Below are 13209 nucleotides of genomic sequence, written 5' to 3'. Positions count from 1 at the left end.
AGTGAGCAGCTCGCGAATCCTGCGGTAACTTGGTAACTCGGTAACTCGGCCGCCGCCGCCGCCGCCGCCGCCGCCCCGGGGATGGGGGGAGGGCCCGGGCCCGCCCCGCCCCGCCCCCTCGCGCCGGGGCCGCCCCCGCCGCGACCCCCCCCGTGACCCCGCAGCGGCCCTCTCCCCGCTGGCTGCCCGCGGCCGGGCCTCATCCCTCTCCCTCACCTCCGTCTCTGTCCCGCTCCGTCGTCCCCCCGTCTCTCTCGCTCTCTCCGCGTCCCTGCCGCCCCTTTCTCTGCCTCTGGCTCTCCACTGTCTCCCCATCTCTGCCTCTCCTTGTCCCCGTCTCCCCCATCTCTTCTCTCTCTCTCTCTGTCCCTCCGTCGGACTTCGCCGAGCTGTCTCGCCTCTCCGTCTCTGTCTCCCCTCCCTCTGCCTCAGTCTCCCCATCCCTGTCTCCCCTTCCCTTGTCTCTCCCACCTCTTGTCTCTGTCTCTCCCTCCCCCCACCCGCTTTCTCTCTCACTCCCGCAGCCATGCTCAGAATGCACTTTTCGTTCTGCCGAGGCAGTCAACGGGGACTATGCACGACTGCATCCTCGCCCCTCCCCGCAGGCCTCGGCTTCTGGCAGCAGGCCCCACGCAGGGCAGACTTCAGGAAGGACTTCCCGCCCTGGCTCAGCACCGGAGCTTTATCGCTCGGGCCAGGCGGAGGCCAGGCGGCCCCGTGGCTTCCGGAGGCGCCCGGGCGGGATGAGCTCACTGCTAGTTGGCTTGGATTTCATCAGCTTCCTCTGCTGGAGTTGCCCCCGCTCCTTTTCCCGCGCGGGCCGCGCTGACGAATCCTTCGGGCGCCTGCTGCCCCCCAGCGGCGGAATGCGGAAGCGCAGGCGCCGCGCAAACCGTCCCCGTTAGCCGCTGACCACCTCGTGGGTCATGAATGCTGCAGATATGAACCCCTTTAATCCTCACAACGACCCCATGGGGTAGAGATTATCTTAAGTTCCATTTACAACTGAGGCCAGAGAACTGAGGTCGGCCGCCTAAGGTCACACGGCCGGTGAATGGAGCCCTCTGGGGACTGACACGGGGAAAGAAGGGAATGCGTTCCACCACCAAGGTGTCTGTGCTCATTTCCTCTTACATTCATTCTTTTAGCAGGGCTTTGCTGAGGACCTCCTCTGTGCCAGGCCCTGCGGTAGGCACCGGGCATCCAACATGGAACAGACCAGACAAAACTCCCTGTCCTCATGAGGCTGACACTGGTCTGGGAGAGACAGACAGTAGAGAAAGAACATAAGTAACAACAAAAAGTGAGTCTCGAAGTTGAACTTTTTTTTTTTTTTTTGAACCAGGGAAGAGGGCTCAAGGGTGTTGAGAATGTTCTTATTCACGAGGGAGATCAAGGGAGCGATAGTTCAGTAAAGGTCCAAAGGAGGCGAGAAAGCAAGGAGTGCCCAGACAGAAGGAAGGGCAGGTACAAAGGTCCTGAGGCCAGAGTGGACATGTCCAGGATGGTGAGGAGCTCCTATGAAGCTGGAAGCGCTGGGAGCGAGTGAAGAAGGGGAGAGGGGTGGGAGGTGAGGTCTGTGAGGGAGTTAAATGAAGACTTCTGCTTTTACCCTGACAAGGTGGGAGCCACTGGGGGGCTCTTGGCAGAGGGAGACGAGCTGATTTAGTTCTAACAGGTGCCCTCTGGCGGTCAAGTGGGAAACAGACTGTGAGCAGAGAGCCGGGAGCTCTGCGAGGAGGCCACTGTCCTAATTCAGGCTGGGGTGGTGATTGTCGGGTCAGATGGAAGGGGGAGCCAATGGCATTGGTGGAGGCATTGGGTGCGGATGTGAGGGAAAGAGAGAAGTTTGGGCAACTCCAGGTTTTGTCCTGAGCAGCTGGAAGGAGAAAGGGGCTGAGAGAAATAATAATCGTAAATAATGGCAGTAATGCTATGCACCTGCTGTGCACCCGACCTTGTTAAATCCTTTTTTCTTCTAAAATTTTTTTTTTAAATTTATTTATGATAGTCACACAGAGAGAGAGAGGCAGAGGCACAGGCAGAGGGAGAAGCAGGCTCCATGCACCGGGAGCCCGAGGGATTCGATCCCGGGTCTCCAGGATCGCGCCTTGGGCCAAAGGCAGGCGCTAAACCGCTGCGCCACCCAGGGATCCCCCTTTTTTCTTTTTTTAAAGAATGATCAATTTTGTTTTTTTATTTTCTCTACTAGATTGAAGATTTTTTTAAATTTTTTTATTTATGATAGTCACACACAGAGAGAGAGAGGCAGAGACATAGGCAGAGGGAGAAGCAGGCTCCATGCACCGGGAGCCCGACGTGGAATTCGATCCTGGGTCTCCAGGATCACACCCTGGGCCAAAGGCAGGCGCTAAACCGCTGCGCCACCCAGGGATCCCTTGTTAAATCCTATAACTATCCTGAAAGGCAGGAGGTGGAGGTGGGAGATTTGGGAGGATTCTGGATTTATTCAGATTTATATATTTGGGAAGTGGAATCTCCATAATTTGCTCAGTAGTTATTGGTGAATTCAATGTATAATTGCAATAATAGCAAAAAATACATTGTGTGTGGCACTGTTCTTGGCACTTATTTAATTCTTACAACATGTTATTATGAGTTCCATTTTCCACCTAGAGAAACTAAGTCACAGGAAGAGTAGGTATTTTGCCTAGCACGATACTACTAATAATTATAATCGATTTATTATAGAAGTGGTATAGTGAGCTCTGGGAGTTAGAAAGATCCCTATGGGTTCAAATCCCAGCGGGACGTGTGACCTTGGGCAGCTCACAGTGTCTCTGGGCTTTGGTGTCCTGCTTCATAAAATGGAAGTTAGAGGAGTACTGTTGGTACAGGGATTTAGGATGAGCTCCGGAGGTAATTCATGTAACAAAAGGGAGGCTGCCACACAGAAAATGCTCTTTAAACACTATATTAACTAACTGGAATTTTTTAAAATATTTTTTTCTTTATTTATGATAGTCACACACACACACACACACAGAGGCAGAGACACAGGCAGAGGGAGAAGCAGGCTCCATGCACCGGGAGCCCGACGTGGGATTCGATCCCGGGTTTCCAGGATCGCACCCTGGGCCAAAGGCAGGCACCAAACCACTGTGCCACCAAGGGATCCCCAACTAACTGGAATTAAAATAAAAACTAAATGTATAGGGCAGCCCCGGTGGCTCAGCGGTGTCTGCCTCTCTGTGTGTGTCTTCCATGAATAAATAAATAAAATCTTTAAAAAACCACAAAGACTTAAAAAAACAGTAAATGTGTATATATATATATATAGTTTATAATGTATATATGTATACATACATATATAGTATATATGTGTGTATACATACTATACTCCATGCAGGGAGCCTGACGTGGGACTCGATCCCGGGACTCCAGGATCATGCCCTGGGCCGAAGGCAGGTGCTAAACGGCTGAGCCAGCCAGGGATCTCCATATATATATAGTTTAAATGTTAGTACAGACCCTCAGGGTTGGGGATACAACAGTAGGTAAGCCAGTTGGGACTTTAAAGCAGTCGTGTTAGGGACGCCTGGGTGACTCAGTAGTTGAGCGTCTGCCTTCTGCTCAGGTCGGGAGCCCAGGGTCCTGGGATCAAGTCCTGTATTAGGCTCCCTGCATGGAGCCTGCTTCTCCCTCTGCCTGTGTCTCTGCCTCTCTCTCTGTGTCTCTCCTGAATAAATAAATAAAATTAAAAAAATAAAAAATAAAAAAATAAAAAGCAGGGCAGCCTGGGTGGCTCAGCGGTTTAGCGCCATCTTCAGCCCAGGGCGCAATCCTGGAGACCCGGGATCAAGTCCCACATCGGACTCCGTGGAACCTGCTTCTCCCTCTGCCTGTATCTCAGCCTCTCTCTCTCTCTCTGTCTCTCTCTCTCTGTGTGTCTCTCATGAATAAATAAATAAAATCTTAAAAAAAAGCAATCTTGATAAAACAGATAGTCAATCATCCCAAGGGCCTCCAAGCTTTGTGCCACCTCCTCCAGGCAGGACCCCTTAATTGCCTCCTTGCCTCTCCTCAGCCTCATAGGAGATTGTCTTGTCTACACCTCAGCCTTTGGTGTTTGTATCAGAGAATGTACGGCTCTTTGCCTCCTATTGCCTCTTGCTGGGTCCAGCCGAGTCTCCCTTTCTGTCTTGTGGCTGGTGATCAGAGCCACTGTATTTCTTCCTTCACCTGGGGCACCCCCCTATTTATCTGGCTTGCTCCCACGTTTCACTCTGGTCTCTGCTCAAACATCACCTCCTCGGAGAAGCCTTCCGGAACCATCGCTGTCCCTTCACCCAGTTTTATTTTGCTCCACAGCGCTCCTATTAACATATTCATTTGTTTAGCTATGTATGGTCTGTCTCCCCTTGGAGAAAGTGAGGTCCACGGCGACAGGGACATGCCTCCAGCCCAGCTGTATGTCCTAATCTCCATTTCACAGATCGGAAAACTAGAACAAGGCCTGGCACAGAGAGGCTCTTCATGGGGCAGGGGCTGCTTGTAGAACGAATACTTGTCCCGCGTGTAAAGCGGCAGGGAGTGCGCCACACCGCCTCCTGGTGGCGAGTGGGAAACTCGCACTGCGAAAGTCCGCCCACTTGGCCGTCGAATTTCCCACAGATCTTCACGTCTGAGATTGACGTGCCTGATGCTAGACCTTAACCCCATTCCACATACAAACACTAAATAAACATTTTTTATAATGTCTTTTTGGACTTCTGAATCTTATTTTTTTCCTAAATATTTTATTTATTTATTCATGAGAGACACAGAGAGGCAGAGACACACAGGCAGAGGGAGAAGCAGGCTCCATGCAGGGAGCCCATGTGGGGCTTGATCCCTGGTCTCCAGGATCACGCCCTGGGCTAAAGGCAGACACTCAACCGCTGAGCCACCCAGGTGCCCCTCGAATCTTATTTTCAAAGTCCATTAAAACGTTGAGGGGGTGCCTGGGTGGCCCAGTGGGTAGAGCATCTGGCTTCAACTCAGGTCCTGATCCCAGGGTCCTGGGGTCGAGCCCCAGGTTAGGCTCCCCGCTCAGGGGGAAGTCTGCTTCTCCTTCCGCCTCCTCCCCCAGCTGGTGCACGCCCACTTGCACTCTCTCTCTGTCTCCAATAAATAAAATCTTTAAAACTAAATAAATAGGGGCAGCCCCGGTGGCTCAGCAGTTTAGCGCCGCCCTCAGCCCAGGGCCTGATCCTGGAAACCTGGGATGGAGTCCCACGTCCGGCTCCCTGCATGGAGCCTGCTTCTCCCTCTGCCTGTGTGTCTCTGCCTCTCTCTCTCTGTATCTCTCATAAGTAAATAAAATCTTTATTTATTTATTTATTTTATGATAGTCACAGAGAGAGAGAAAGAGAGAGAGAGGCAGAGACACAGGCAGAGGGAGAAGCAGGCTCCATGCACCGGGAGCCCGACGTGGGATTCGATCCCGGGTCTCCAGGATCGCGCCCTGGGCCAAAGGCAGGCGCTAAACCACTGCGCCACCCAGGGATCCCGTAAATAAAATCTTAAAAAAAAAAAAAAAAACAACTAAATAAATAGTATTTTGAAAAAAATTAAAACGTTGTTGAGACACAGGCATAACTTACCTACTTCTGTCAAACCCACAAATCCCAAGTGTAAAACTCCATGTAATCAGAGCCCCAGGGGAAGAAACAAAACATAACAAGCCCTCCCCCCCAACTCCCCCGACAATCACTATCCTCAATTCTAACAGCAGAGGTTAGGTTTACCTGTTCTAGAACTTCCTATCAATAGAATCACACAGCATGTGTTTTCTGTCTCTCTGGCATTTGGCACTCTGCATTATGTTTGTGAGATTCATCCACACTGTCGGGCGTAGGTAGAGACTGTCATTGTCACCACTGTCTGGTGTTCCCCTGTGTAAAGGCACCACCACGAGCCTATCTGCTGCACCACCGAAGGGCATCCTGGTTGCTTTGGATTTGGGGCTGGATCCGTTTGCTTAGGGCTGCCACCACAAAATAGCCCAGGCTGGATGGCACTAAGCAACAAAAACTTTATTTTTTCATAAGCCTCAGGGCAAGAGGTCCTACCTCAGGGTGTCAGTTTCTTCTGTGGCCTCGCCCGTTGGCTTGCAGATGGCTGTTCTCTCCCCATGTCCTCACATGGGCTTTCCTCCGTGTGTGTCTGCTAATCTCCTCTTCTGACAAGGACACCAGTCACACGGGATTAAGGCCCACTCTAATGACCTCATTTTCACTGAATTACCTCTATACAAGGCCTGCGTCCAAATTAGGTCACATTTCTGAGGCTCTGGTAGGGGGTTGGGACTTGGGCACGTGAGTCGCGGAGGGGACAGGAATCAGCTCATAAGAGGGGCAATTATGGGACGTCTGGGTGGCTCAGTGGTTGAGCGTCTGCCTTCTACCGGGTCCCATGTCGCGCTCCATGCAGGGAGTCTGCTCCCTCTGCCTATGTCTCTGCCTCTCTCTGTGTGTCTCTCATGAATAAATAAAATCTTAAGCAAAAAGAGGGGCAATTATATTAAAGCTGCTATGAACATTCTTTTTTTTTAATTAAAAATTTTTTAATTGTTACTTTAAAATATTTTATTTATTCATGAAAGACACACAGAGAGAGAGGCAGAGACACAGGTAGAGGGAGAAGCAGGCCCCACGCAGGGAGCCCGACGTGGGACTCGATCCTGAGACTCCAGGATCACACCCTGGGCCAAAGGCAGGCGCCAAACCGCTGAGCCACCCAGGGATCCCCCTGCTATGAACATTCTTGTATGTGACATGTCGTTTGGTGAATGTGTGCATGCAGTCCCGTTGGGTAGATCCCTCGGAGTGCATCTGGGGCTCATGGGGCACGGGTTCGCATCCAGCGGTAGTAGAAGTCGCCAACTGGTTACTCCACAGTGCTCAGGGCATGTTGAGTCCCTTCCAGCGGTGGGCGAGAGTCCCGCTGCTGCGCCTCCTCACCAGCACTTGACTTTGTCAGGCCTTTGCATTTGAGAGATTCTTTTGTTGGTAAACACAAAGTGTTCTTTGCATGGTTTCAATATATTCTGAATTTTCCAGGGATTCCACTACTTCCGTCAAGGAAAATCCTACGACGTTGCGTTCGGAAATCAGCCAAGGGCGATGCAGCATTTTGGACATTTTGGATGATCGCATCACCCCTGCAACCCCAGTCCCGCTACCAAAGTCACATCTGAGGGTCTCACCACAGCATCCAGCTGCTGACACGTGTAGACAAGCACGGAACGTGGGTAGACACACGCGCATGCGCACGCTCTCAGCCCTCTCAAAATAACTACAACAAAAGGGTGTTGTTCCATTAACAAGTGTTCCAACTCTCTTACACTCAAATACAATTATTATTTTTATTTTTTTATGTTTTTTATATATTTTATTTATTTATTCATGAGAGACACAGAGACATAGGTAGAGGGAGAAGCAGGCTCCACACAGGGAGCCGGATGCATAACTGGATCCCGGGACTCCAGGATCAGGCCCTGAGCCGAAGGCAGACGCTCAACTGCTCAGCCACCCAGGTGTTGGTCAAACATGATCATTGTAAAAGTTGAAAGCATTGGACTACTTCTTGACGATTTCCAACATAGTTGTGCAAATGCATTTTCACATATGTTGCTTTTTTAAAGAAAGATTATTTATTTGAGAGAGAAAGAGAGAGAGCGAGAGAGAGCACATGAGTAGAGGCAGGGGAAGGGGCTGAGGGATAAGCAGGCTTCCTGCTGAGCCAGGAGTAGGGCTTGATCCCAGGACCCCAGGACCATGACTTGAATTGAAGGCAGACGCTTAACCCCTGAGCCATGCAGGTGCACCAGCACGTGTTGCTTTATTATAAATGTCTTCCCTTCAACTTCTATCATTTTTCCCTATGGGAATTTTTTTTAAGATTTTATTTATTTATGAGACACACACACACACAGAGAGAGAGAGAGAGAGAGAGGCAGAGACACAGCCAGAGAGAGGAAGAAGCAGGCTTCATGCAGGAAGCCCGACATGGTACTGGATCCCGGGTCTCCAGGATCACCACCTGGACTGAAGGCGGCGCTAAACCACTGAACCACCTGGGCCGCCCCCTTATGGGAAATTTAGATTATTGTATTAAAAATGGTGTTGGGGGACGTCTGGGTGGCTTAGCAGTTGAGTGTCTGCTTTCAGTTTGGGTGGTGATCCCTGGGGTCCTGGGATTGAGTCCCGTAATGGGCTCCCTGCATGGAGCCTGCTTCTCCCTCTGCCTGTGTCTCTGCCTCTCTTTGTGTGTCTTTCATGAATAAATAAATACAAATTTTTTAAAAAGTAAAAAAAAAAAAATAAAAGTGATGTATGCGGGAGTGGTTGGTTGGCTCAGTTGGAAAAGCATGTGACTCGGTCTTGGGGCCATGGGTTCAAGCCCCACGTTGAGGGTAGAGTTTACTTAAATTAAAAAAAAAAAGTATGTAGGTAGAATCATTTGAAGATGGTAAAAGGGGTATTTTGTGAAGAGTTTGTGCCATAAAGGACTTTTGGGATACGATGGGGTTGGGTCCTGCTGGTCTAATGGGTTGGGGACACTGAAGCTTTGGGAGAACCAGGTTGTTTTAGTCATTCTGCATGTATTGAGAACTATGTGGCCTCATGCAAGACAGTGCTGGGGACTCAGTGGTGACAGAGACAACCCCAGCCCTGCCCCTACACGTCCCAGAGTCAAATGAGGGACACAGACCTGACCCTGGACAGTGAGGACCTGAATGGCTAGAACTGGAATGTGAATATCCAGGGGGTTGGGGACAGCCCAGGGTGGCACCTGACCTAGCCTGGGGTCAAGGAGGGTTTCCTAGAGGAAGTGACATCTGCACTGAGCCTGGAAAAAGGTGTTCCAAGTGGGACGAATAGCCTATGCCATGGCCCAGACACGAGGGAGAGCATGTTGGCTTCAAGGAATCAAAAATATTGTTTGGTGGGGCTAGAGCAACATTTCTTCAAATTGGCTCCATTGCGTCCTGAGCAGCCTCTTTTTGTATGAAGGACCCAAGGGGGGGCTGGGACATGTGAAGGTTTGAAAGACCCTAGGACTGGGTTCCGATCCTGACCCTGCTACCACTATGGTGGGTTGAATTGTGACTCCCAAGATACCTTTGCCCAGAACCTGAGAATGTGACCTTCCCTGGAACAAGGATATTTGCAGATATGGGCGCCCGGGTGGCTCAGTCGGTTAAGTGTCTGGCTTCGACTCAGGTCATGATCTCAGGGTCCTGGGGTCGAGTCCCACATTGGTTAAGCTCCCAGCTCAGCAGGGAGCCTGCTTCTCCCACTTCCCTCTGCTCAATCTCTCTCTCTCTCTCTCATAAGTAAAAATAATAAGTCTTTAAGGGTCTTTACAGATGTACTTATATTAAGGATCTTGAGATGTGATCATCTTGGGTCAGGCACGGTAGGCCCTAAACGCAATGACAGGTGTCTCTTTAGGAGACAGAAAAGGAGGGATCCCTGGATAGCTCGATGGTTTAGCACCTGCCTTCGGCCCAGGGAGTGATCCTGAAGTTCCGGGATCGAGTCCCACATCGAGCTCCCTGCATGGAGCCTGCTGTTCCTTCTGCCTGTGTTTCTGTCTCTCTCTCTGTGTCTCTCATGAATAAATAAACAAAATCTTAAAAGAGAGAGAGAGAGAGAGACAGAAAAGGAGAAGATGCAGACACCTAGAGGCTGGCCACATGGAGACCCAAGCAGAGATCAGAGTGATGTGTGTACAAGCCAAGGAATGCGAAGAACTGCCAAGAGCGACCAGAGCTAGAAGCCAAGCCTGGAACAGATCCTCTCTCCGAGCCTCCAGAAGGGGCAATGCTGCCCACAGGTTCATTTCAGACTGGTGGCCTCCAGAACTGTAACAGAATACTCTGCTGCTGTTTTTGCTTTGTTTGCTTTTTAAATATTTTATTTATTTATTTATTTATTTATTTATTTATTTATTTATTTATTTATTTATTTGACAGAGAGAGAGAGAGAGTGGGCACAAGCAGGGAGAGCCATAGGTAGAGGTAGAGGCAGAGGGAGAAGCAGGCTCTCCGCTGAGCACGGAGCCTGAAGTGGGGCTCAATCCCAGGACCCGGGAATCACGACCTGAGCTGAAAGCAGACACTTAACCTACTGAACCACCCAGGGGCCCCAGTGTGTGGTCACTGGAACCCCTGCAGAAGCTGTGACATATTGTGCAGGGGAGCCTCACCAAGCCTGTTTTCCTTTCTGTAAAATGGGCATAAACAAGACGTTGCAGGCCTGTGATGCAAATGAAAAGAGAGCACCCCTTTGACCAATAAGTTAGCAAACGTCTGTGACTGTGGACTGTGGGCTCTCTCCAGAGCCCATGGGCTGTTGTTATTTGGCCAGGGGTGTCTCAGGTAATAATTTTTTTTTTTAAAGATTTTATTTACTTATTCATGAGAGGCACACATGGCTGAGGGAGAAGCAGGCTCCCTGTGGGGAGCCCAGCCCGATGCAGGACTCCATCCTGGGACTGCAGGATCACACCCTGAGCTGAAGGCAGATGCTCAGCCACTGGGCCACCCAGGCATCCCTGTCTCAGGTAATAAGAGTAACAGTGAAGGGGCTCCTGGGTGGCTCAGTTGGTTAAGCATCTGACTCTTGGCTTCAGCTCAGGTCATGATCTCAGGGTTGTGAGATGGAGCCCCAAGTTGGGCCCTGGGCTCAGCAGGTAATATGCTTGGAGTTTCTCTCTCCCTCTGCTCTTTCCCCATGTGCTCTCTCTCTCTCTCTCAAATAAATAAAACCTATTAAAAAACTCAGAGTAACAGTTAAGTGCACCTGTGGCGAGCCAGACACTGTTCTACTAGCCTATTGCTGCCATCAGACAACACACATTTATTCTCCTACAGCTCTGAGCGGGAGTGGGGTGGGGAAGGGGGGTGCGGAGATTCAGAATCAATTTCCCTGTGCCCAAATTGAGGTGTCAGGAGGCCCACACTCCCTGGGGAGGCTCTAGGGGAGAATCCGTTTTCTGATCTTCTGAGGCTTTTGCCAGGTGTGTTCTTTGCACTCCTCAGCTTGTGGGTCCATCCTTTATCTTTGCTGCCAGCCACAAGCATGGCGCTTCAGTGTCACCCTGTCGTCGCTGTCAAATCTCCCTCTGCTTCCCTCCTATAAGGACTCTTGGGATTACAGTGGGCCCCTCCAAATGGTCCAGGATCATGGCCCCATCTCAAGATTCTTTTTCTTTTTTTAAAGTAGGCTCCATGCCCACCATAGAGCTCAATGTGGAACTCAAACTCAGGATCCTGAGATCAAGACCTGAGCTGAGGGGCGCCTGTGTGGCTCATTTGGTTATGTGTCTGACTTGATTTCGGCTCAGGTCATGATCTCAGGGTAATGAGATCAAGCCCCAAGATGGGCTCTGCACTGAGTGTGGAGCCTGCTTGGGATTCTTTTTCTGCTTCTCTCTCTGCTCCCACCCCCTGCTTGTGCTCTCAATCTCTCTAAGAAATAGAAAAATAAAGTAAAATAAAACTTCTTAAAAAAAAGACCTGAGCTGAGATCAAGAGTCAGATACCCAATCTACTGTGTCATGCAGGAGCCTCCCATCTCAAGATTATTTATTTATTTATTTATTGATAAATTTTATTTATTTATTTATTAGAGAAACAGAAAGAGAGAGGCAGAGACACAGGCAGAGGGAGAAGCAAGCTCCATGCAGGAAGCCTGATGTGGGACTTGATCCCGGCCGGGTCTCCAGGTTCATGCCCTGGGTTGAAGGCGGTGCTAAACCGCTGAGCCACCTGGGCTGCCCCTCAAGATTCTTTTTTTTTTAGATTTTATTTATTTATTCATGAGAGACACAGAGAGGGAGGCAGAGACACAGGCAGAGGGAGAAGCAGGCTCCCTATGGGGAGCCCGATGTGGGACTCGATCTCACCCCAGGTCACGACTTGAGCCGAAGGCATATGCTCAACCACTAAGCCACCCGGGCTGCCTGGGATTTTATTTATTTATTCATGAGAGACACACAGAGAGAGGCAGAGACATAGGCAGAGGGAGAAGCAGGCTCCATGCAGGGAGCCTGATGCGGGACTCCATCCTGGGATCCAGGATCACGCCCTGGGCTGAAAGTAGGCACTAAACCGCTGAGCCACCCAGGGATCCCCTCTTTTTTTTTTAACATTACAACACAGATGCAAGCAGAGACAGAATCTTATTGTACTTTTCAGCATCCCTCTTTCTCTCCACCCCCACAAGCAATGGATATATGCATAGATGAATGTGTATGAAAATGTCACTTTTCGCCAGGGGAGAAGTGACTCAGTCTACGCCACCCTTGGGCCATCAGATTGGCAAAGATCAAAAGTGACAAAACATCGTGTCAGTGAGGCTGTGGGGAAACATGCATTCAGGCCTTGCTTGGGGGAGTGAAAGTGGGCACAACTTTCTTGCTGATATGATACCATCAGAGGTGGCTTTGCCACCAGGCAAATGAAGTGGGAGCCTCCAGATGCTGCATCCAACAGAGCCAGGGCTCTGTCCAACCCCCTGGGAGGTGCTCCTGTCTTATAACTTTTTTTTTTTTTTTTTTTTTTAACATTTTTTATTCTCTTTTTCAAGAGGGCTTCCAGCTTTGTATGAACTACAAGCCCTAAACTACCTGTGTCCACCATGCTTTATTTTTTAAAAAATTTTTATTTATTTATGATAGTCACACACACAGAGAGAGAGGCAGAGACATAGGCAGAGGGAGAAGCAGGCTCCATGCACCGGGAGCCCGACGTGGGACTTGATCCTGGGTCTCCAGGATCGCGCCCTGGGCCAAAGGCAGGCGCTAAACCGCTGCGCCACCCAGGGATCCCCTACCATGCTTTATTTTTACTGAAAAGATGTAATGTGAATTAACTTTTTTTAAATACCCTTTTCCCCCCCCAAAGATCTTATTTATTTCAGACAGAGAGAGAAAGAGTGAGCGAGCGAGCATGAGCGAGGTAAGGGACAGAGGCAGAGGGAGCAGAGTCCCTGCTGAGCAGGGAGCCCAATGTGGGTCTCCAACCCAGGACTCTGAGATCATGACCTGAGCTGAAGGCAGATGTTTATTTTTTTTTATTTTATTTTTTTGAAGGCAGATGTTTAACCAACTGAGCCACCCAGGTGCCCCTCACACAGCAGTTTTAAAGGTTGTCAGTCATCCATTGTTAAAATAAAGATCTATAATCTCAGTGTA

At 49.9% G+C, this 13209-nt stretch overlaps 1 long non-coding RNA gene across 2 annotated transcripts; it reads left to right on the top strand.

The window, feature by feature from the left end:
- The first annotated feature begins 152 nt into the window (after positions 1–152).
- LOC102156678 lies at positions 153–8258 on the top strand. Of its 2 annotated transcripts, none has more exons than XR_005354553.1 (3): positions 153–976; positions 1149–1303; positions 7065–8258. It is a non-coding gene; the product is annotated as an uncharacterized LOC102156678 (long non-coding RNA). The 2 variants fall into 2 exon arrangements; XR_005354554.1 differs by having other exon boundaries at positions 153–1050.
- Positions 8259–13209: the final 4951 nt, after the last annotated feature.

The sequence above is a fragment of the Canis lupus genome, chromosome 1 (assembly GCF_011100685.1).
Source record: "Canis lupus familiaris isolate Mischka breed German Shepherd chromosome 1, alternate assembly UU_Cfam_GSD_1.0, whole genome shotgun sequence".
NCBI lineage: Eukaryota > Metazoa > Chordata > Mammalia > Carnivora > Canidae > Canis > Canis lupus.
This window is presented reverse-complemented; position numbering and strand designations above follow the sequence as displayed.